General features: G+C 39.5%; 2 pseudogenes; one reads left to right on the top strand and one right to left on the bottom strand.

Annotated features, from left to right (window-relative positions):
• Positions 1 to 763: 763 nt before the first annotated feature.
• LOC122645722 lies at positions 764 to 6,079 on the bottom strand (annotated as a pseudogene).
• Positions 6,080 to 9,791: 3,712 nt separating this feature from the next.
• LOC122645212 lies at positions 9,792 to 21,431 on the top strand (annotated as a pseudogene).
• Positions 21,432 to 23,182: the final 1,751 nt, after the last annotated feature.

The raw sequence follows: 23,182 nt of genomic DNA, 5'->3' as shown, positions 1-23,182 counted from the left end.
AGATAAGTGGACGTGGTCTGGGCACATTTCTCCTGTACCGCCCCACCTCCATTTCTACTGTAATCACAGCTACGTGCAGAAACTCTAAGATCAATTCTTGATTTTTATGGTGAGTTGTTTGTCTTCCAGTTCGGTAAACGATTTTGGTACCAAATTGACACCCTTAAATGGTGGTGGTAATGCTCATGGTAATGATGCTTCTGGCAAAGGTCGTGGGTCAGGGGAAGATCGTGGACGTAGAATGGGTGGTTGTGGCAATCCACCGCTTCTAATCCAGTTGTTTGCTGGTGTACTCATTGTGGTCGCCCTATTCATACCATTGGTAAGTGTTGGTTGAAGTATGGCAAGTCCTAGTGAGTGCAACAACATTTGCCAATACTATTGTTTCTAATGGAAATATTAAAATGATGTCTCCTATTGATATCAAGGTCCTTCACTTGGTGGTAAGAGCTTTATACCATGCCAAACTGGAATATGTGTTTCATTCATTGATAGCTCATGGTATGAACAGTGGTTATGTACATGATCAAGAGACCTTACAAAGCTGGAATTCTATGAGTACAAGGAACATAAAATATAGATATACAAGGAAACTAAGCTTCACCATAATCCTATCCTGAAGTATCCTAGATAAACAGGACTTGGCTCCTGTCCAAGCAGGAGTGAGGCGGTCTTTTCATGCCTCACTCAGTCTGGCGTTGCACATGCAGCCCGGGCAGAGTGCTGGACAGGATCTTTTTGGTAGAGAAACATGGAAACCAATTCAAAATACAGCGAACTTGGGAACGGGTGGGGGATTAACCACACATATATCAAGAAGACGATCAATCAACATGTACTGATAATCTGGGTATAAGTGGGAAGCCTCCAAATCATCCTCCCCCAATTCAAAGCTCACCTGATCACCCTTCACAAAGATGTGTGGAGGATGGATGCGCGTACGTTGTCTGGGTGAGGCAGAACTACAATAGCAACAACATAAGTAGAAGAGATTAGAAGAAACACTGAATAGTTAGTTTTGGCATATCATTTTGTCTGAAGAAGACTAGTATGATTTAAAAGCTTTGCCTTTGTAGAAAACGAAAACCGTTAAATGATGCAGAAAATAATGAAAATCACAAACAAATAATCAAAGTACACAGAAGGATTTACGTGGTTCAACAAGATTGCCAAAGCCTACGGTTAAAGAGATCTGCTTCAATATCAATGAAGAATTGGGTTATAGCCACTCGACCTCACACCATTCTCAAATTGCATTATAGAGAAAGAACCCTTGCTACAAATTTATAATGAAACCCTATACAGGAATTTTACCAAAATACTTATATAGTCCTAAAAATTTTCTAAATTAAAGCACAGGGTAGGCTGATTCCTATGATCAACCCACTTATGCAAGCGACGGAATACAAAACATCGTACTCCCAACAGTCTTTTCTTTTAAATTAATCCAACTTGCTTCTTCCTACATCTACAATTCCCTTTCCCTCTTATTTGATAATGGGGCAGAATCATCTCAGTTAGCTATATGGCTTTGTATGGTAATGCTTCTGTTTTTTTTTTGTGTTTTTGGGTCTGGTATACTTTTATGTGTTTCTGTGTTTTTTGAGCGTTTCTGGGTCCTGAAATGCTGTATGGTAACCCCGAAAAATAAAACATTTCTGAAATTTAGAAGAAACAGAAATCTGTATGGATCGCACTTAACAGAATCATTTTTGCTGTTTACCAAAAATTATGTAATTGCCACCTACACCATGGCTTTTGTACTTATAATTTTTGCAACAAGCAGGTAACAAGATATGATTAACTCATGAAATGGAGGTGTATAACTCTGGAATATTTGGAAGAAGCAGTCTTTCAATTTTCTCTTAATAACACTGGCATTTGTCCCAGTTTCAAGGATCATTGAAATAGACATTCCATAAAAAATAATGCAAAACCTGGTCCTATTACAAAAGCTTAGGGAAGAATAGCAAAACAATATAGAAGAACTAGAGAAAGATAAGATAAACTGGAGAGCAATAAAAATATTTCTCTCTTTTTTATTAGAAATTCTTACAGCAGAGCATGGCTGAGAAACATAATTGGTAAGGCCAGTAAACAAAGATCAATGAAAAGGCCTCAATCACCTTCCAGCTGACTCTCAACACCAAAATATCATGTGACCAGTGCACCAAACAAGGACAGCTGCACTAAGCAGCAAATGGGAAGCCATTTTGCACCAACACCTTAACTTACATGATGACAAAAAATATATATATATATATAAGAAGGGCCTCCTTTCTATAAATCCATCACCTTAAAGAAGAATGATTTTTCATTGTCAAACTCTCCAATTTTGTAATTTTCAAATGAATCAGAATTAAAAAGCTCTGTTTCTGCTTCCCAGAATTGGCAACGAATATACACATTGGTTCAAGGGTATGGCAGCTGACACAACAACATTAGGATAAATTGTGAAATTCTAAGAATAAATGATCATTCTAACTTTGTTTTACCTGGTATCTAGTGGTTCAATTGATGACAGAGCTATTGCATTATTTCCTGAAGATGCCCCTACTGTTTCTATTACAATCTCATCAGATTTGCAAGATGGATAAACTTCTCTAACAAACAATTCATCAGAAACAATACACCACTTTTCTGGTTGAACTTCACACTCCCATAACAGAGTTCGATTAGAATCTGTAACAGCATCTGCTTTCTGCTCTTACAACTCAATGGAGTTGAAATAAAACATAAACAAATTAACCCTTCTAATTCATACCTTGGGATGAGGAGCAGAGTCTCGAAGTGCAGCAGAGGTCGTGCTCGAAGTGCAGCAAGGGTCGTGCGCGAGAGAGAAGATGGAGAGGGCGAGGGTAAGTTCAGAAGATGGAGAGGACGAGAGAGAGAGAGAGAGAGAGAGAGAGATGGAGAGGGCGAGGGCGAGTTGAGAAGATGGAGAGGGTGAGGGCGATGGTCGTCGTTCTTGCACAGAAGAGGTGAGAATGAGAGTGTTTTGCGATTTTAGGTTTAGTTTCACCAAATGTTATGTTTTTCTGTCAAATTCCAATATTACCCCCGTTAACTTAAAGTAGGACTTCTGTTTCTCCGAAAATTGGTAGAAGTGTTTCTATCAGGGGAATGAGAAACATCAATTTGGTGTTTTGCAAATGTGTGCTATAAGTCTGCCAAGTGTTCGATTCGTTTCAAAAAAACGAACCAGACTTGCTATACAGTTTTTAGTATGTTTCTATTCTAAAAAAACGAAAAAACACTAAAAACGCTTAAAAAGAATGTTACCATTCAGATCCTTATGTGGCTTAAAAAGAATTCAAAATATTCTATCATCCTCACTGAAAAAATTAATAACTAGTTGATTCAAATCAAAATTGGTCAGGGAGCATTTCTTACTCTCAGAGTACTTGACAATTTCTTCCTCTGGTAAATGAACCTTTTTCAGCTTCCTTCTCAACTTATTCTCCCACAAGCCAATCAAATCCATCTGCGATACAATATTCCTAGGTGGTCTAAGGTTGATGATTTGATTTAATGTTCTAGGGTCGACTGAGGCTTTGATTGTATAGATAGAAACATCTTCCTCAAAATTCAAAATCGCTGTGTATTGCAATAAGCTAAGGCAAATCCCGATGTATTGACAGGTAAGTCTACTACACGCTGTTAAGTTATAGGGAATAAATCAATGTATATTCATAACTCAATCTATATACAAACCCATCAAGTAAATTGAAGGCAAACTCATCAATATAATTAAGAGTGTTTGTACTGTTGGAATTTTTCAAATAATTGATGTGGGACTTTTTGGTTATGGAGAAAGAATTCCCTTAGCTTATATATGATAATGGTCTTTTATCACATGTTATGATTAGAAAGGATTGTACAATACACTTGCGAGCGAGGACGGTGACCGTCCGAGCGCGTGCGCGTACGCATGTGCGAGGCACACGTGCACATCATCACAATTAGGCGCCTTAATCTTTTCGGGATCAACGGTCCATAGATCAGTACAATGGTTAGGTTCCAACCATTGGATCGTGTCTAATCAAAGGGTGCTCAGGATCCAACCGTTGGATCAGTGACTGGTCAAAAGGGGGTGCAACCCTTGGAACAACACTAAACCCAATGGTTGTAGCCCATATGAACAGGTATGTCCAAACCCATGTATAGCCCACGAGTTAAGTCATTATAGTATAATAATTTACATGATTTCAAGTTGATTACTGGCTCTGCAAACCAGTGTTCAAGACAGCCTGTTTTATTTTGGGAGGCAGGTTTGTTGTAACCCTTTACAGTAATAGGGTGCAAATATTGTCTTGAGGACAGAACGACCTCAATCGGCTCAGACCATCTCTCTGTCCTCTTCCTTTTTTATTTCAGATTTCTATCATGTAATAAGAACCCTTAGCTTCACCATTGCCATAGACTATAACTTCCTCTCGGAGCTGATCATGAGGATGGAGTAAGTAATATATGAAATTTATGGAAAATGTGTTTGCTAAGACATAGGTGTAGGGAATCCCAGCCTCTTCAGTGGCTCTTCTTATCATCTTCTTGACATCCAAGATCCTTTGGAATGGTGGAAGTGATGTTGTTGTCCTATCCGTATCATTCCCAAAATCTGGGGGAACAGAAATGGACAAATTATAATAAAACTAAATTAAATGATGATAAATTTTTATGAAAGAGAGAATAAACAAGAAAGTAAAGAAATTAATTAGCACCTTTATGTTACCAGCTTCCTTTATGGCTTTGATGATTTTGAGCTGGTCAAGGTGTTGTGGAATTGCAAGTGTAGAGATCACTACATCTACTTGTTGAAAAATGGATACAAGCTTTTCATGCTCATCCAATTCACCCTATTATCCAAGTTATATATGCATTAATTAGTTAATGTAGAAATCAACATGTATTGGCAGAAATCAAGATAGAAATTTGTTCTGCCCATGAATCAAATTTTTTCAATCAACTCATAATTTTAGTTCACAGTCTCAGCCAGTTCTAATACCGATATGTATCAACACAGATCTTTTATGGCGCGCTACCCTATCCTGCCTGTACTGTGCATGACACAGAGCTGCGTGCAATGATCGCCTTACCCCCACCCGAGCAAGGCGTTCGGGCAGGGGTAAGGCGGTCAATATGCACCACCTTGTATCTACGCAGCATGGGAGGACAGGCAGCCCGCACCGTAGAAGATCTGGATCCGATATGTATTGGGCGGTATTGGTTGAATCTTGAATGAGTTCTCTACCCCTATTCCAAAACACCTATTCATTATTGTCCAATATACCTCTTGGGGTGATATAATGAGGTGTCTATAGTAGGATTGTTTGTTGGATAAGACCATAACTTTATGTATAAAAATAAAAAATGGTCTAGACACATCCCAACACAAAAAGATCGGCACTGCCCTTGGTTTTTTTGCCTTTCAGGGCAACACCAATTTTTTCACGGTAGGGTCTGTCTGGGTGCAAGTACACGCCCAGACACAGCACTGGTAAGCGTTCTTTCTCCCAAAGTAAAATCATGTAATTACTCTACAAAAACCAAAAGTGGATCCCCAAACAGTTCCGTGGTTGGATTTGATTTTTAAAACCATTTGATCCGCCAGCATGCATTCTCAACAAGGCAACCCCTTCCCCCCTCCCCCCTCCCCCCTCCCCCGTCCCCCACCAAAAAAAAAAAGAAAATATTCAAGCAAGTCAAACTGACTGATGATCTCAGTTTCTGAACTCGTATAGCACTCAAACTATAAGAGATTTGAGCAAGTTCATGAGCTTTATTAACACAAAACATGAATATGAGAGAGAGAGAGAGTACCTGGAAGATGGTAACTCCCATGGATTGGAACTCTTCATGAGCTTCTTTCTTGGAGGGGATTGAAGTGGGTGATAATAGTCGTACATACACAAAGGTTGGATGACCCAAGGAAAGGCTAGCCTTAACCATGTATTTACCCAGATACCCAGTTCCTCCAATCACTACTATCTTGTCGCTCTCGCTGATCTCTTCCTTGTCCATGCGTTCTCTCTCTCTCTCTCTCTCTCTGTGTTTTCAGCAGGCAACAAGGCTGTTCTTATAAAGAAAACAAGAGCCATTGCCAACCGCAAAAACTGTGTCAAAATAAAAAAATTTCAAAAGTACCAAACTCAATGCTGCATCACATCCTATGAGGTATGGAAAAAAAAAAAAAACTTGTTGATGACAAATGAAAACCACCTTGAAGCAACAGTAATCATCTAGTTGGGTACGTCGCGGGGATGCCTAACATGTGTCATTCCCTTCCCTCTTCTTTTGAAAAAGACCTCTTTACTAGGGGTGTAAATGAATAGCCGAAATCCATTTCCGTATCCGTTTAGCACTATCCGAATCCGTCCGAAAGCTAAATGGATGTGGATACGGATAAGCTATATATAGCTGTCCGAAAAGCTATATTTCATGTAAACGAATAAAATATCTGATCGGTATCTGTGTCCGTATCCGTTTAGCACTATCCGAATCCGTCCGATTGCTAATCGGATGCGGATGCGGATATAGTACTATCCGAATCGAATCCGATCCGTTTACAGCCCTACTCTTTACCCTCCTATATCCAGCCCTGTGATTGATATATCTCGCTAGGCTACTGAAATCTAGCGGCATGCCCAACCCTCTTCCATTATTTAAAATGAAGTTAGAATTATGATGAGAATGGATCTAATTTTGTGTTGGGCCCATTTTTATTTTCTGGTCAAATATAAATATAGATGTTTGGATCTAAGTTGGATTTTGATCAAGAATTAGATTCCAAGTGGTAAATAGTTTGGGTAAACAATTGGTAAAATATGATCCGTTTATGCTCAGACATGTAAGAAAAGGACGGGAAAAAAAAATCTATCGATTGAATGGCTATACATTAAGATGACCCGATGTACCAAAGTTAATGGTCTATCACATCCTATTGTTAAGTTGATAAACTCAGAAGTGTTTTGGTCGTAATTGGCTTGCTTCGATTGTATTTAGAATAACAATATATAGAGATTTACAAATACAAGGAAGGAAGGTTACTGTTTAGATTGGATAAGAATACTAGGCTGGCTATGCTAAAATCTCTCCTATGAATCTCCTATGATTATGCACAAGATATACACTATCCTAATCTGATGAAGACGTGTATGGTAAGACTCCCCCTCAAGGTGGAGCGTGGAGGTTACAATACCCAGCTTAGAACACAGAAGGTGAAACTGCTCACAACCAAGTGACTTAGTGAACAAGTCTGCAATCTACGCGGCACTGGCTATCTTGGTTGGTTGTAATAACCCTAATTGAAGTTTCTCACGAACAACATGACAATCAATTTCGATATGTTTGGTTCGTTCATGAAAAACTAGATTGGAGGCTATGTTAAGAGCCACTTGATTATCACAATACAATGGTGTTGGGGAGGTAGGACCTATACCAAGATCATGTAAGAGGGAAGTAATCCATGTGAACTCACAAGTAGCAACAGTCATGGCTCGAAATGCAGCCTCCGCAGAGGAACGAGACACCGTGGTTTGTTTCTTTGTCTTTCAAGAAATTGGATTGGAGCCAAGAAAAATATAGTAGCCCGTCATGGAGCGCCGAGTCATGGGACAAGTCGCCCAGTCCGAGTCACAGTAGCCCGTCAATTGAAAGGAACTAGATGAGGGCAAAAAAATTCATTGTCCTGGCATAGCTTTTAGATAACGTAATAACCGGTGGGCATCTGTATTTTGGGTTCAAAATTTCGACCATTCAATGGGTTCAAACCCTAAACGATTTGGGGGGGGGGGGAATTTTTCAATTTCAAACCCTAAACGATTTGGGGGGGGAAATTTTTCAGTTTCAAACCCTAAACGATTTGGGGAAGACGACGGTAATTTGGTCATTTTATTCTTTAATTTTGATGGGTTTTAATCAGAGGGGCATTTTGATCATTAGATTCCCTAAAACTAACGTTGAACATCCCAGACTGAACCAAAAGGCTACAATGTTTTGAAATTAAAGGGGCATTTGCAATTAGAAAAGTTGTAAAGGAACATTTGGACAAATGGGCATTTTTAGGGGGACATTTGTCAAAAACCCAGTTTTTCAAATAAGTAACCTTATTTGTTACCAACATTTGAAAAGGGTACGCTGAATTCATACCCTGTAACTGCAAAATTCATTACTCTCGTGTCTAGGGTTTAGGACTTTTTTAATAAGCTCATATTTCTGAATACAGTACAAAATATATCTGGGGGGTATGATGAACTGTTCACTATTCAAGCCAATCAGGGCTGGCCTGGGCTTGGAAACCCCTGGCAAGCTGGCAGGGTTGGGTTGAATTGAAAGTATACTGGGCCCCGATAGGGCCGGATTGGGCTTGGGTTTCAGTTAAGGTTGCTAGGGTTGGGCTCAGGTTAAGGCCAAGCCCGGCTCAACCTAGCCATTTGACACCCTTATTTTTTTTCTGACACAATTATACAACCAGGAGAATCAATCCGATCAGGATCGTCTACGGCCTACCTGCTCGTAGCAGCCATAGTAGTGCCCTAATGAGGCACAATGCAATGACCGCCTTACCCCTATCCAAACGCCTTGCCCAAGCAAGGGTAAGGTGGTCATTGTGCCATGCCTCATTAGTACGCTGCTATGGCTGCTATGGGCAGCAGACCGTAGACGATCTGGATTCAAATCAATCCCTTGACCTCCTTTGAAGGCATGCACTTCAACTGGCAAACGTCAATCCAACCGACATGTCAATCATGTAAATGGGCAAAATCAAGTTGGAAATTGGATTAAACTTTTCCAATTTCAATTAAGCACCTACCGTAGCAGGAGTGCAGGACCACCGGCTTTTGCTGTTTTCTTTCAAAACAGCCAAACTCCATAATGCAGATCGATTGAAACGTAAATATCCGAAGTATTATGGGTTTTACGAAAAAACAAAAGACAACAGGCTTTATGGTGATTGGCTCTTGGACTTTTATTACTTTTCTTTGATTACAACACCACGTAATCAAAGCTTTTTGCCCTTTTTTGGCTCCTATGACCAGCACGGTTTGTAATCTTGGTATCAGGATCGGGTCAGCAGATCGGACCGGTCTTTTAACCCTTTTTGTCATTAAAGAAAATATTTTTATTACCATTTTACCCATGTTGATCTCAGGGAATACCAATTCAATCGGGGAGATTTTCCCGATCTGAGACCAAGATTACGAACCTTGGCTACGATCCTATTTTCCTCCAGAAATGGGAAATTGTCAGAGTTCGGATCCTCTGCATTTACCAACAGGTGAACGTACAGAGTCAATCACATTTTGATTTTGTTTCAATAAAAACCCCTCCTCCCCTTGTAAATGGCTAAAATAGAACAGGTGGTTGCTCTCACATGTACGTTCATCTGTTGATACGTGCAAATGATTCATTCTCAATTATCATACATTTACAATCGAAAGAAGGAAAAAGTAAATCATTTTTCATCAATACAAATCTTCTACGGCCCGTTGCCCTGTCCTGCCTGTGCTGCGCAAACACAGGACCACGTGTCCACGTGCAATGACCGCCTTACCCCCACTCGAGCAAGGCGATCGGGCAGGGGTAAGACGATCAATACACACCGCCTTGTGTCTGTGCAGCACGGCAGGACAGGCAGCCCGCGTGGTAGAAGATCTGGATCCATTTAATTTTCATGTCTAAAATCTTAGCCACAAAGGTGAGGGGAACGTATCCAACTATTTCATCACATAAAACCAGTAAGGCAGATAAGCTTATATAACAAATTAAGCTCGAACTCTTCCTTCCAAGTAGAGCAAAAGCCAACCATGAGTAGTAGTAGTCCAGAATCCCATCCCAAGAACTCAAATGAAGAGGAAGATTGCTTATTTGCAATGCAACTTGCAAGTGCTTCAATCCTGCCCATGGTACTAAGAGCTGCAATTGAGCTTGATTTGCTAGAGATCATAGCCAAGTTTGGGACTGCAGCTGGTAACTTCCTCTCCCCTGCAGAGATTGCTTCTCATCTTCCCACACAAAACTAGGGTTGTAAATGGATAATCGAAAATCCGAATTCGATCTGCATCTGTATCTATTTTGGAGCATCCGAATTCGTTTAGAGATATCCGAAAAAAAATCCGAATACTCCTATAAAAATCCGAATCCGAATACTTAATTATAAAAAGTTAATTAAATAATGATCTTGAGGGTTTTTGAAAATTCAACAGGTTCTAGAATATGAGGAAAAGAGAATCATGATCTAAAACTATGGATTGAGAGTGAATTGTATCCACTAGGGGGAGGAAGGTTCGGGTTACACAAGGCAGAGGTGTAAACGGATGGTCGATAATCCGAATTCGATCCGCATCCGAATCCATCCGAATCCGTTTAGAGGTATCCGAATTCGACCAAGAAATATCCGAATCCGATTACATCCAATCCGTATCCGAGCCGAATCCGATCCGTTTACAAGCCTACACAAAACCCAGATGCCCCAGTCATGATCGATCATATACTTCGCCTCCTTTCGAGCTACTCCATCTTAAAATGTTCTTTGGTAACCCAAGAGAATGGTCAGGTCATAAGATTATATGGCTTAGCACCTGTGAGCAAGTTCCTAGCAAGCAACAAGAAGAGGTTTCATTTGCTCCCTTTGCGTTGCTGTTAATGGAAAAAGCCCTCATTGAAAGTTGGTTAGTTTTTAACTTTTCTTCTTCTCCTTCTTCATATATAAGTAGGAATGAGTTTTAATTATGATTCTAATTAATTTATACATAATATAGGTACCATTTGAAAGATGCAGTTCTTGAAGGAGGAACCCCATTTGAGAAGGCCCATGGGATGAACTTCTTTGATTATCTCAGCAAGGAACCTATATTTAATAAGGTCTTCAATAAAGCTATGTACAATATCACTATGGTAACTATGAAAAAGATTCTTGAGACTTACAAGGGGTTTGAGGGCCTAAAGGTGGTAGTTGATGTTGGTGGTGGGTATGGAGTTACTCTAAACCTTATCATTTCCAAGTATCCTACAATCAAGGGAATCAACTTTGACTTGCCTCATGTGGTAATAGCTGCACCATCCTATCCTGGTAAGAAAAACAATTTGTTGGGGGTGGGGGTGGGGAGGGGGGTGGGGGTGGGGAGGTAGGATCCTCTGCAGTACCAACGGGGTAGCAGTGCACATCCGACGGTACAGCAGAGGGCCAGGGGCACACATGGCACACATGGCCTTTGGCTGTCTTTGTGGATGACTGCCCTGCGCCGCATCGCAGAGGATTTTAATACTGGGGGGGGGGGATCCATGGTGTTTGGAAATGAGCTTAGTGGCTATTCATAAAAATTTCAAATTTTCCCTTTGGCTTCTTCATTGATTTGGTTTTACTTGATCTCATTGATGAATCAAGGTTTCACTATGTTGTTAGGTGTTGAGCATGTTGAAGGAGACATGTTTGTCAATGTTTCGAAAGGAGATGCCATTTTCGTGAAGGTAGTATTGATTTTTTTTATAAACATTTATGCTTTGGTTCCAATATTATTGAAACAACTAGGGCTACAACAGGGTTGAGTTGGGTCAGGCTTTATAAAACCCTAGTCCAACCTTGAGTCCCCTTACCTGGGACTAGGCTCGACCCGACCCTGACCCACCCTCAGGGTTGAGCCGGGCTGACCCTAATTGACCTTGTTAATGGGGAGAGGGAAAGGAGATGCATAGGCTAGACTAGGCCGAGAAGAAAATTATCAATTTTAGAGAAAATAACAATATAATAAACTATTTATACCACTTATTATCATCATATATAATATAATATATGTTAAAATAGCCCGACGCCAAGATATCTCAGTCCAAGCCTTGTTCGAGCTCAGAGCCATGCTTCACAGAAACAAGTTGATTCTTTGGTTCAAATACTGTCAAGAAACAAGAACAATAGATCAATGAATCTATTTTTTATAAAACCTAAAAACAGAATTTCATATACCGCCATTAATGAGAGGCAAGGGCAAAACCTTAAGGTTTTTCCATTAATCCCAAACCTTTTAAGGATTCAGTCTTGTTCATTTATCATATATTCTAAAGTCTTGATCATGTGATAGGCAAGAAACTTTCTGAACTAAAAAAAATTTGTTTTGCAGTGGATACTTCATGTCTTGAACGATGAGAAATGCCTAAAATTGTTGAAGATTTTCTGGGAAGCACTACCAGACACTGGTGGCCGGAAAAGTGATTGCTGTCGAGTCTGTAGTTCCTAAAGCACCTATGTGAAACCCAGTCAAATTTCCGAATAAATTTGAACTTTTGGAATCTGTGTGATTTCAAGTTCTGGTTCAACTTTACCCATACTAGCCTCTAAGTTGTGGGCCGTCTTGATTAAGAAATTCAGACCTATCTCATAACTCGTCTGTAAAGGCATTCCGACCAGCCAACTACCGTGGCCTTAAATGAATCTGAGGTGTCTAGCGGAAGACAACACATAAGCGTGGCATGCTGGATTGATGGCCTGCGAAGCCTCTCTTTGTCTTAGGCCGAATCCCAGGTAAGAATCCCATTTTATATGTATGTATGTTGTATTTTTAATTAATTAGTGTATTAGGGGCAGAATAGTCATTTTTACCTTGTGGGACCCCACACCAGAGCTACCTGTGTTGGGTCTACTGGCTGGACAGGCTGCAGGACCTCCCTCATAATGAAACTTAATGTAAGTATAATTTAAAATATATTTATATAACGTTTTGTACAACCAAATAGAGTTAGAAGGGTATTTTAGTAAAATTACCTCTGTAGGACCCAGTTCCCCATTGGGGAATGTAATTCCGGACAGTTACCCGTATCCGGATCATCCCTAATGTCGCATGACATCATTCTGTAGCTGGAATAAGATAATAAATACAAAAGAATCAATTTTAGAAATAATTTATGACCAAAAGACGGTTCTGCCCCTTAGTGGTTAAGTATCCTATATATATATATATATAACTTCTCTTATACTATTTATAAATCACTTTACAAAGTTAGAGAAAACTGAAAATTCGTTCCAACTTAGGAGAGAGAAAGAAAGAGGAAAAGAGAAGAGAAGAGAGAAATTTGGGCTGCTCTTGAAAGCTTAGCTCCCTCATCCGATTTTGGATTTGAAACCTCCATTACAAGGCTGCCATCGTCCCTTGTTGCTGTTGATTTCAGGTAAGCTCTGAGAATCCCTGTTGTTTCCATTTCCTCCTCCTCTAAATTTGATATAATTTCAGCCAAGACTATGCCTAAATAGATTTCTGCCATTAAAGCTTTTAATCCAAGCTTAAACAATGGAAGTTCCACCTAATTTCTTACTGTTTAGTGCTGTTTAGGTTCAGCTATGCTTGAATCTTCATGGTTGTACCTCTAATCAGCCCAGTTGCTATTTCTAATGGCAAACCATAAACCCTAAGTCAACTAATTTAGGTTTAAATTATGAAATCCCTAAATTAGGAAGCCAAATATGAAATTGGAGCCCCAAATAGACTGACCCACCTTGAATTGGTGCTAAATCATCAAATTAGGGCCTTGCATGTAAGGATCCATGCAATTGGAGCAAAACCCCCAAATTCGGACACTGACCCGGATGCTGTTGCAGGCCTAGGGGCGGTTGACCAGCTCCCTGGAAGTCTGCATCCGGCTTCCCCCATTTTTATGCCCTTATGACATAGACCCCTTGGGACTTGACCTTGGACCATCCCAGAACCTATTGCATGGTGTTTGGTATGTTATTTAGGGTTGTTTCTACTGTTTTCTAGTCGGTTTGTTGGATTGTTGGTGGCTAACTGACCTAGAATTCCTTCTATAACTAATCTATAATATTCTTGTCTCATAGGACTGTCTTGGTCTGTTCTTGCCTGCCTATTGGAGTTTATTCACCTAGGCTAGCTACAACTACAGGTAAGGGGATTCGACCTTAATTTTCTACGTGTTTATCACATTAATTTCAACTTTATGCTGAATGCCATGCTCATACATCATTACCTCTATACCTGGAGCATGTAGTTTTCTAGCTTTTATTTAATGCATTAGACTGCATGTAAAATAGGTTGCACAAAGACATACTACGTTGCATTTGCATTGATTATTTATATGATGTGAATTTATGATGATGGAATTCGATAATTTATAACTCAGATCATACTTGCCTCATCATGTTTAGACTGCACTGGGCTAGGTGGATATTCATTACCCAGTACTGTGTCCCTTACCAACAGAGGGAAAGGTGTTGGACAACCCGTGGCAGAGACCAATGTGTTAGTTCCGGGATGCCATCTTCTGTCCCATGTTAGCGGGTCCCTAATTCTGCTATGGGAATAAACAGGTAGGGTTGGTCATTTGGGGGTCTGTCGGGGTCCGATGTGTTAGTTTCGGAACTGGCGGGTCCTCACTGTGGTAGAATGGTTTCGCTCGGGTGACCGAAGGGTTAGTTCCAGGACCAAGGTTAGCATCTACCACTAGTAGTAGTATTTATACCCCATGAGACTTAGTATCTGTACTAGGAACATATTAATTTAGCACATGCATCATGGATTTATTGTGTTTGTATGCTTGTACCCCCCTTACTGGGCTCAGTTGAGAGCTCACCCCTGTGGATATCCTTATTTTTCAGGTGATTTAGTTACTTCTAATGTTGGATTTACGGCGCTGGAGTTTGAAGTGCACGATACTTCGTGCGCACGTGATGATTGGGCAACCTCCTGATCTTGGCCTAATAGTCCAGGCTACCTCCCCACTCTTTTATGCTTTATAAATGCTTTATATATAGAATAGCTTCTTGCATATTTTTACTCTGTGCTACCTTTGAGAACTGTATAGTTGTATCACAAGTCTTATCATTTATATAAATGAAATATCATTTAGACTTCTCTTACTAATGATGTTATCTCTATTAATTAAATTATTTTCGCTGCCTCTGATTACTGTATCTGTGAGCAATGATTGTGGATAGGGTACTGCACTTGTGATCCTTGGGGATTGGTTGGATGTCAGAGACATCCCGTTTCACTTGGCCCTTAATAACCGGGCCGGGGTGTGACATTTAAGTGGTATCAGAGCCTGTGTGCTCTACTCCTATTTACAATCAAGTTCACAGTATAGCAGCTCTTAGACTCATTGATCTGAAGGTGAGTCTACTTGGGATAAATAAAAGTTTCAACTAAAAACTACAACTAAAGTAGAAAAAAATTTGATTGTACAACACAAGAGATATTAAATAGACAATTAAAAACTTTATAAATAAGCTGAGTCTTTAGTACAATGGTTACAACTTTTTACAGACTTTAAGTACAAGGTTTAACAAAGAACAACTAAGGAAAGTAAAGTAAAAGCTAGACTAGGATGCATAAGTCATCACTGCCATGGTGGTGGTGGTGGGCCCATAACCCACAAGTCCCAGGGTCTCCACTGCCTAGACACGGCTGCTAACATGAGTGAAGTCTTTTCTCATGCCATCAAATTCCTATGCCATGGATCTCTCTAAGCCCTCAAATCGGCTAAAGAGTTGTCCCCAGGGAGTACCATCTACAGGAACAGCCGCAACAGAAGAGGAAGAAGCACCCGCATGACCATGTGAAGGGTGTCAAGGAGGAGGAAGTGGATCTCTACGTGCCTCTGTGTGTCCTCTCTCTGTAGCATCCTCAGCATCAGTAGTCTGTACCATATCGGTACAGTCAGGATGACCAAGCTCTGGAGAAAAAGGTGGAAGTTCTATACCCATCTTCACTCGGGTAATCCGGTTGATATTCGGAGACTTCACCCCCGAAGCCTCCTCATTCAATAGGTTTACACCAAATCTGGGAAATACCTTGGTGAGTAGCCTCCCCAGTAACAGATTTCCACGCCCAGGGTTATCATGCAGGTGTGCCATGGTACGCATGATGGCATCAAGAAGGCAGATCTAGTATCCTATATAGAGACAGTATGTGGCAAGGATCTGTATTGTGGATAACTCAGTTCGGTGAGCACTCTTTTGGACTACATTGTGTCCACAAATTCTAGATAAGACACGGGCTGTGGAAGCAAGTTCAACTCAGATTTCATCCTCTCATAGAACTTGCCATTAGTGAATATACCCATTCCTGTTCTTCATCAGCCAGGAACTCAGATGCATCAGCACTTGGAGGGCAGTACCTCCACTCCCCTTCATATGATATCTTCAGAATATTAGCTAACCAGGCTGTGCTGAAAGAAATGGGCATGTCTTTCACATAAGAGTTGATGATGAACTCTTTTTCTTCATACCGGTAAGATTGATTGCTAAAAAAGAATTGCACCAATCGAGGGTAATAATGTGTCTCCGATTGTAGCATGGATAACCACCCTAGTTTCTCAAATCTTTCCTGAACCTTGAATGGGATATGGTCAACCAAGATTACATTCCTTTCTTCTTCCACTTTCAGGATGATCCTTGGGTTGAATTCAGCTGAAACTGTAGCTGCACCTCTACCTCTCCCTCCACGGCCTTGAGTTGTAGTCATTTATGGTAAATGCTGCAAATTTAAGAAGAAAATTATTTAGGTAAAGTCTAGGACAACAACAAAATTTGAGGTAAGATTGTTAAATCTATTAGGTACTAAGGTAGGAAGCCTATCAATATGTCTAGGTAAACTAATTTTGTAGGAATCATAGTACATTAATATAGCATTAGATAGAACACATGCAAAACATAGAGTAAACTTTAAAAACTTAATAAGAATCAACAATGTACCTTAGCTAAAACCTAAGATGAAAGGAAGAAAATATAAGAAATGCATAAAGTTCAACAAAGAATAAAAGAAATACATGTTAATGGAGTAAAAGAGTAAATATTTATCTAAAATCTAGGAAAAATGCTGAGCCATAGTTAGGTTTTGAGAAGAAGAACAAATAAATGTACAAAATTTTTAAGTTTAGAACACTTACTTTAGATGTGGAGGAGTAGATCTTATGATTTAAGCTCTTATTAGTGTTATAGGAACCCTAGAATAACCTTAGGATAAGTTAGAAAGTGTTAGTGAAGAGAAAGAAATAAAGTTTGATGTGTTTTGAGTGGATTTTATAAAGCCTATTTTGCCTGACGCACGATCCGGCTGAATTGGTGTCTGAATCCGGGACAGTTTAGGTCTGAATCCGGTACACCCAAATTCCTTATTGAGCTACTGACTCCACTCCCGGATGCATCCGGATCATTTTCCTGCGCATCCGCCCCAATTAGACTTTGCATTCGGCCCACCCAAATGGTTTTAAAAATAAAATAAATAAATAGAACCTGTGTTACATCAAAATAATGAAATATATAGAAAATAAAATAAGATTAAACATGCATATTGTATATAAATGTGTATATATATATGTATTAAAAGTATATATATTAATGTAGTAAGTGTGAATAGAGAGAGAAACTAAATACATTATGACACTAAGATGTGCATTCTTGTGTTATCATAATTATTAATAATGAATATAGTGCATGATTTGGTTGCTTATGTAATTGTAATATATGCAAAGTACTATATGATGCTAATGTTTCTTTTTAGGAACTCGCCATGATAGTTTGTCATGCCTTTGCATCTCAAAATAGAGTTATATATTGAGTATCTAGGATAAGTAAGCAAAAATAAAAGACCTAGGAATGCTAGTTTAGGCATCCAGTCAAACGCTTTATAGGCATTAAAATAACAAGCCCGTCTTAAAATTTTTAAATTCCTTCACTTTTAAACATAATGCAATAAAAGCTAAGAACAATTGAAAAAAAAGAAGTTGGAATTGAAGGATGTGGCAAAACTTTGCTCAACAATAGGTATGAGTGGGGTAATAGGTCCCCGAATGTCCCCTCCGTTGTTGGGAGTGAGCAATAGGGATTCCATCAATTTTTCAATTCATCCTACAATTGAGTTAGGTATTGCATAACCAGAAGTGGAAGTCTTCATAATGACAAACCCTATAAGCAAGAATTATACATACCTATACACTACAACCTAAACCCTAAAAATATTGATAAAATATAATAATCGAATTATATGAAAATATAATGAACATGAATAGAAATGAACACTAAAGAATAAGAAGAACAAAAATAATGACAATAATAATAATAATAATGAGAATATTTTCCTTGTATTTTTAGGTTTAGGTACTTTGTCGATATGGTGACTGAGCCTTGTAATGAATTGTTCCCAAGTTATCTTAGATACTCTAGGACCCCTCCTCTTGTATATTCTTGTGTGTTTAGGGAAAGAATAGGAGAGTTTTGAAAAAGAGGATAATGTCTTTGGTCGGTTTAGAATACTGTCTGACCCAAAAAAGGTCAACAAAAGCCATCGACCTATAGATTGTACGATACCCAAAACAGGAAACGACTTAAGGATCTAAGTCATGATGCTGTTGAAGTAACCTCAACTGTTCGGATTGCTAGGTGCATCAATTTCGAGGATGAAATTCTTATACGATGGGAGAATGTGAAATCCAGGTCAAATTTTTGAATAAATTTGAACTTTTGGAATCTGTGTGATTTCAAGTTCTGGTTCAACTTTGCCCATACTAGCCTCTAAGTTGTGGGCTGTCTTGATTAAGAAATTCAGACCTATCTCATGACTCGCCTGTAAAGGCATTCCGATCAGCCAACTATCGTGGCCTTAAATGAGTCTGAGGTGTCTAGCGGAAGACAATACATAAGCGTGGCATGCTGGATTGATGGCCTGCGAAGCCTCTCTCTGTCTTAGGCCGAATCCCAGGTAAGAATCCCATTTTATATGTATGTATGTTGTATTTTTAATTAATTAGTGTATTAGGGGCAGAATAGTCATTTTTACCTTGTGGGACTCCGCACCAGAGCTACCTGTGTTGGGTCTACTAGCTGGACAGGTTGCAGGACCTCCCTCATAATGAAACTCAATGTAAGTATAATTTAAAATATATTTATATAACGTTTTGTACAATCAAATAGAGTTAGAAGGGTATTTTAGTAAAATTGCCTCTGTAGGACCCAGTTCCCCAGTGGAGAATGTAATTCCGGACAGTTACCTGTATCCGGATCATCCCTAATGTCGCATGACATCATTCTGTAGCTGGAATAAGGTAATAAATACAAAAGAATCAATTTTAGAAATAATTTATGACCAAAAGACGGTTCTACCCCTTAGTGGTTAAGTATCCTATATATATATATATATATATATATATATATATATATATAACTTCTCTTATACTATTTATAAATCACTTTACAAAGTTAGAGAAAACTGAAAATTCATTCCAACTTAGGAGAGAGAAAGAAAGAGGAAAAGAGAAGAGAAGAGGAGAGAAATTTGGGCTGCTCTTGAAAGCTTAGCTCCCTCATCCGATTTTGGACTTGAAACCTCCATTACAAGGCTGCCATCGTCCCTTCTTGCTACTGATTTCAGGTAAGCTCTGAGAATCCCTGTTGTTTCCATTTCCTCCTCCTCTAAATTTGATATAATTTCAGCCAAGACTATGCCTAAATAGATTTCTGCCATTAAAGCTTTTAATCCAAGCTTAAACAGTGGAGGTTCCACCTAATTTCTTACTGTTTGGTGCTGTTTAGGTTCAACTATGCCTGAATCTTCATGGTTGTACCTCTAATCAGTCCAGTTGCTATTTCTAATGGCAAACCATAAACCCTAAGTCAACTAATTTAGGTTTAAATTATGAAATCCCTAAATTAGGAAGCCAAATATGAAATTGGAGCCCCAAATAGACTGACCCACCTTGAATTGGTGCTAAATCATCAAATTAGGGCCTTGCATGCAAGGATCCATGCAATTGGAGCAAAACCCCCAAATTCGGACACTGGCCCGGATGCTGTTGCAGGCCTAGGGGCGGTTGACCGACTCCCTGGAAGTCTGCATTCAGCTTCCCCCATTTTTGTGCCCTTATGACATAGACCCCTTGGGACTTGACCTTGGACCATCCCAGAACCTATTGCATGGTGTTTGGTATGTTGTTTAGGGCTGTTTCTACTGTTTTCTAGTCGATTCATTGGATTGTTGGTGGGTAACTGACCTAGAATTTCTTCTATAACTAATCTATAATATTCTTGTCTCATAGGACTGTCTTGGTCTGTTCTTGCCTGCCTATTGGAGTTTATTCACCTAGGCTAGCTACAACTACAGGTAAGGGGATTCGACCTTAATTTTCTGCGTGTTTATCACATTAATTTCAACTTTATGCTGAATGCCATGCTCATGCATCATTACCTCTATACCTGGAGCATGTAGTTTTCTAGCTTTTATTTAATGCATTAGACTGCATGTAAAATAGGTTGCACAAAGACATACTGCGTTGCATTTGCATTGATTATTTATATGATGTGAATTTATGATGATGGAATTCGGTAATTTATAACTCAGATCATACTTGCCTCATCATGTTTAGACTGCACTGGGCTAGGTGGATATTCATTACCCAGTACTGCGCCCCTTACCAACAGGGGGAAAGGTGTTGGACAACGCGTGGCAGAGACCGATGTGTTAGTTCCGGGATGCCATCTTCTGTCCTATGTTAGCGGGTCCCTAATTCCGCTATGGGAATAAACAGGCAGGGTTGATCATTTGGGGGTCTGTCAGGGTCCGATGTGTTAGTTCCGGAACTGGCGGATCCTCACCGTGGTAGAATGGTTTCGCTCGGGTGACCGAAGGGTTAGTTCAGGAATCAAGGTTAGCATCTACCACTAGTAGTAGTACTTATACCCCATGAGACTTAGTATCTGTGCTAGGAACATGTTAGTTTAGCACATGCATCATGGATTTATTGTGTTTGTATGCTTGTACCCCCCTTACTGGGCTCAGTTGAGAGCTCACCCCTGTGGATATCCTTATTTTTCAGGTGATTTAGTTACTTCTAATGTTGGATTTATGGCACTGGAGTTTGAAGTGCACGATACTTCGTGCGCACGTGATGATTGGGCAACCTCCTGATCTTGGCCCGCTAGTCTAGGCTACCTCCCCACTCTTTTATGCTTTATAAATGCTTTATATATAGAATATTTTCTTGTATATTTTTACTCTGTGCTACCTTTGAGAACTGTATAGTTGTATCACAAGTCTTATCATTTATATAAATGAAATATCATTTAGATTTCTCTTACTAATGATGTTATCTCTATTAATTAAATTGTTTTCGCTGCCTCTGATTACTGTATCTGTGAGCAATGATTGTGGATAGGGTACTGCACTTGTGATCCTTGGGGATTGGTTGGATGTCAGAGACATCCCGCCACACTTGGCCCTTAATAACCGGGCCGGGGTGTGACAACCCAAGAGTAGTCTCCTAGCTCACAACATCTTCCAAATGGACATTATGAAGTTGGCTCAACTAGGAGGAAAGGAACGAACAGAGAGTGAATTTAAGGCATTGGCTCAAGTTGCTGGATTTGCAGGTTTAAGAATTGTTTCTCAAGTTTACAGCTACTCAATCCTTGAATTCTATAAATAGATAATAAATTAGATGGTGTTTGATAAAGATAGTCCATCAAGGTTTCTATTTCATAATGTTTTAAGTGTTAGTTTATGTATAGGCCCACAGGCCTATGGTTTGTGTGTAGTTATTTCTATTGTAATTTGTATTGCTTAATTGATAGCTGAGTTAGTCAGGGTCCTTTAGGTACTTTACTTTTAAGTTCTGAAGTCGGTTTGTGTACTATTGATTACTATAAATATAAGTGAGAGCCCATGGTTTTGCCTATTCTGTTCACAATACAGACTCTTGGGTCTCCGGATCCTCTACTTCCGCCCTGCCCCTACTATCGTGCGCCCTACTCTACTTTGTTGGTTCTGGAACAATAATATGGAACTCTCTATGGCTGCCAATGTTATGTTTCATATATAAGACTTCAAAACGGGTCCGGGATCAACTCAAAAAGAGTTTTCTCGAGAAAAAAAATATCCAATATATGATCTGTATAAAAAAAATTCTTCTCCTTCAAGCAGAATGGGAAGTCCATTGGTGATTACTATAGTACACTCAAAGGCATATGGGATGAACTCAATGTCCATCAGTCACTCTCCACTAACATTAATATTCTTAATTCTCAACGGGTAAAGTTTCTTGTTGCTAAGTTCTTATTCGGTTTGGATTTTGACCTTCATCTTGTTAAGAGTCAATTATTAGCTGGTTAGAAGATTCCTTCTATCAATGAGGTTGGTTGCATAATTCAACGAGTTGTGTCTTCTTCTCTAGTCAAACATGACTCCACTCCCTCTCTGAAGGATAATTTGGCCTTTGTCGTTAATGGTGGTGATAGTAGTCATGGTAATGGTGTTTTTCGTAGAGGTCGTGGGTCAGGGGAAGGTCGTGGAAGTGGCAATCCACCTTTCGATCTTGTTGTTTGCTGGTGTACTCATTGTGGTCGCCCTATTCATACCAATGATAAGTGTTGGTTGAAGCATGGCAAGCCCCAGTGGGTGCAACAGCAATTTGCCAATACTATTGTTTCAGATGGAAATACTTAGATGACGCCAACATGATCACTTGATCAGAATAGAAAAAAGAAATGTTAGTATGAGTCCTACTCTTTATTATGTGAGGAGTGTACAAAGGAATCTGAATAAGGATAGTGTAATAATATTTTACCCCTTTGAAATTATTTTTTGACTCTTTCTTTCAGACCGAGTTTGCTTCCACCCACGGTGAATGGGATCTCATTCATACTAAAACCCTAGGAGGAGGGGTTTATGAACCCTAAGATGATGGGTGAACCATCCTCTATAGGTGGAGAAAAACTTAGTCCCTTTCTATATGGGTATTGTAAGCAATTTAAATTATGGATTTTCTTATAAAAAATGTCAATAACCCCTGAAAGTGTCGATAACCGTACAAGTTATAACCTCTTTTTCTTATAACCCTCAAATATTGTCCCATTGTTTAAGAAAAATGTACTGATGTATTGAAAATGACCTCTCAATCACAAGGAAATGGGCAAAATTGTAAAATCAAGTAGGAATGCCGTTTTAAAAGGACTTGGGTTTCCTCCAGCCGTGACGGGAGTTGAACGATCCAGTCCAGCAAAAACAAGGGGTTTGGTCATTTCAAGGTGGGTGCCAGTCAGTTGAAACTTATCCACCCATCGTAGCAGGACCACATGCTTTATGGTTTTACCAAAAGAAAAAGACAACAGGCTTGGCTAGGCTGGCCTGACCTAGTTATAATGGGGGTTTGAACCAATTAGACTACTCTTGCACTGGTTAGCAACAATACA

Source organism: Telopea speciosissima, chromosome 11 (assembly GCF_018873765.1).
Source record: "Telopea speciosissima isolate NSW1024214 ecotype Mountain lineage chromosome 11, Tspe_v1, whole genome shotgun sequence".
Lineage (NCBI taxonomy): Eukaryota > Viridiplantae > Streptophyta > Magnoliopsida > Proteales > Proteaceae > Telopea > Telopea speciosissima.
Note: the sequence above shows the minus strand (reverse complement) of the source record. Positions and strands in the feature narration are given on the sequence as shown.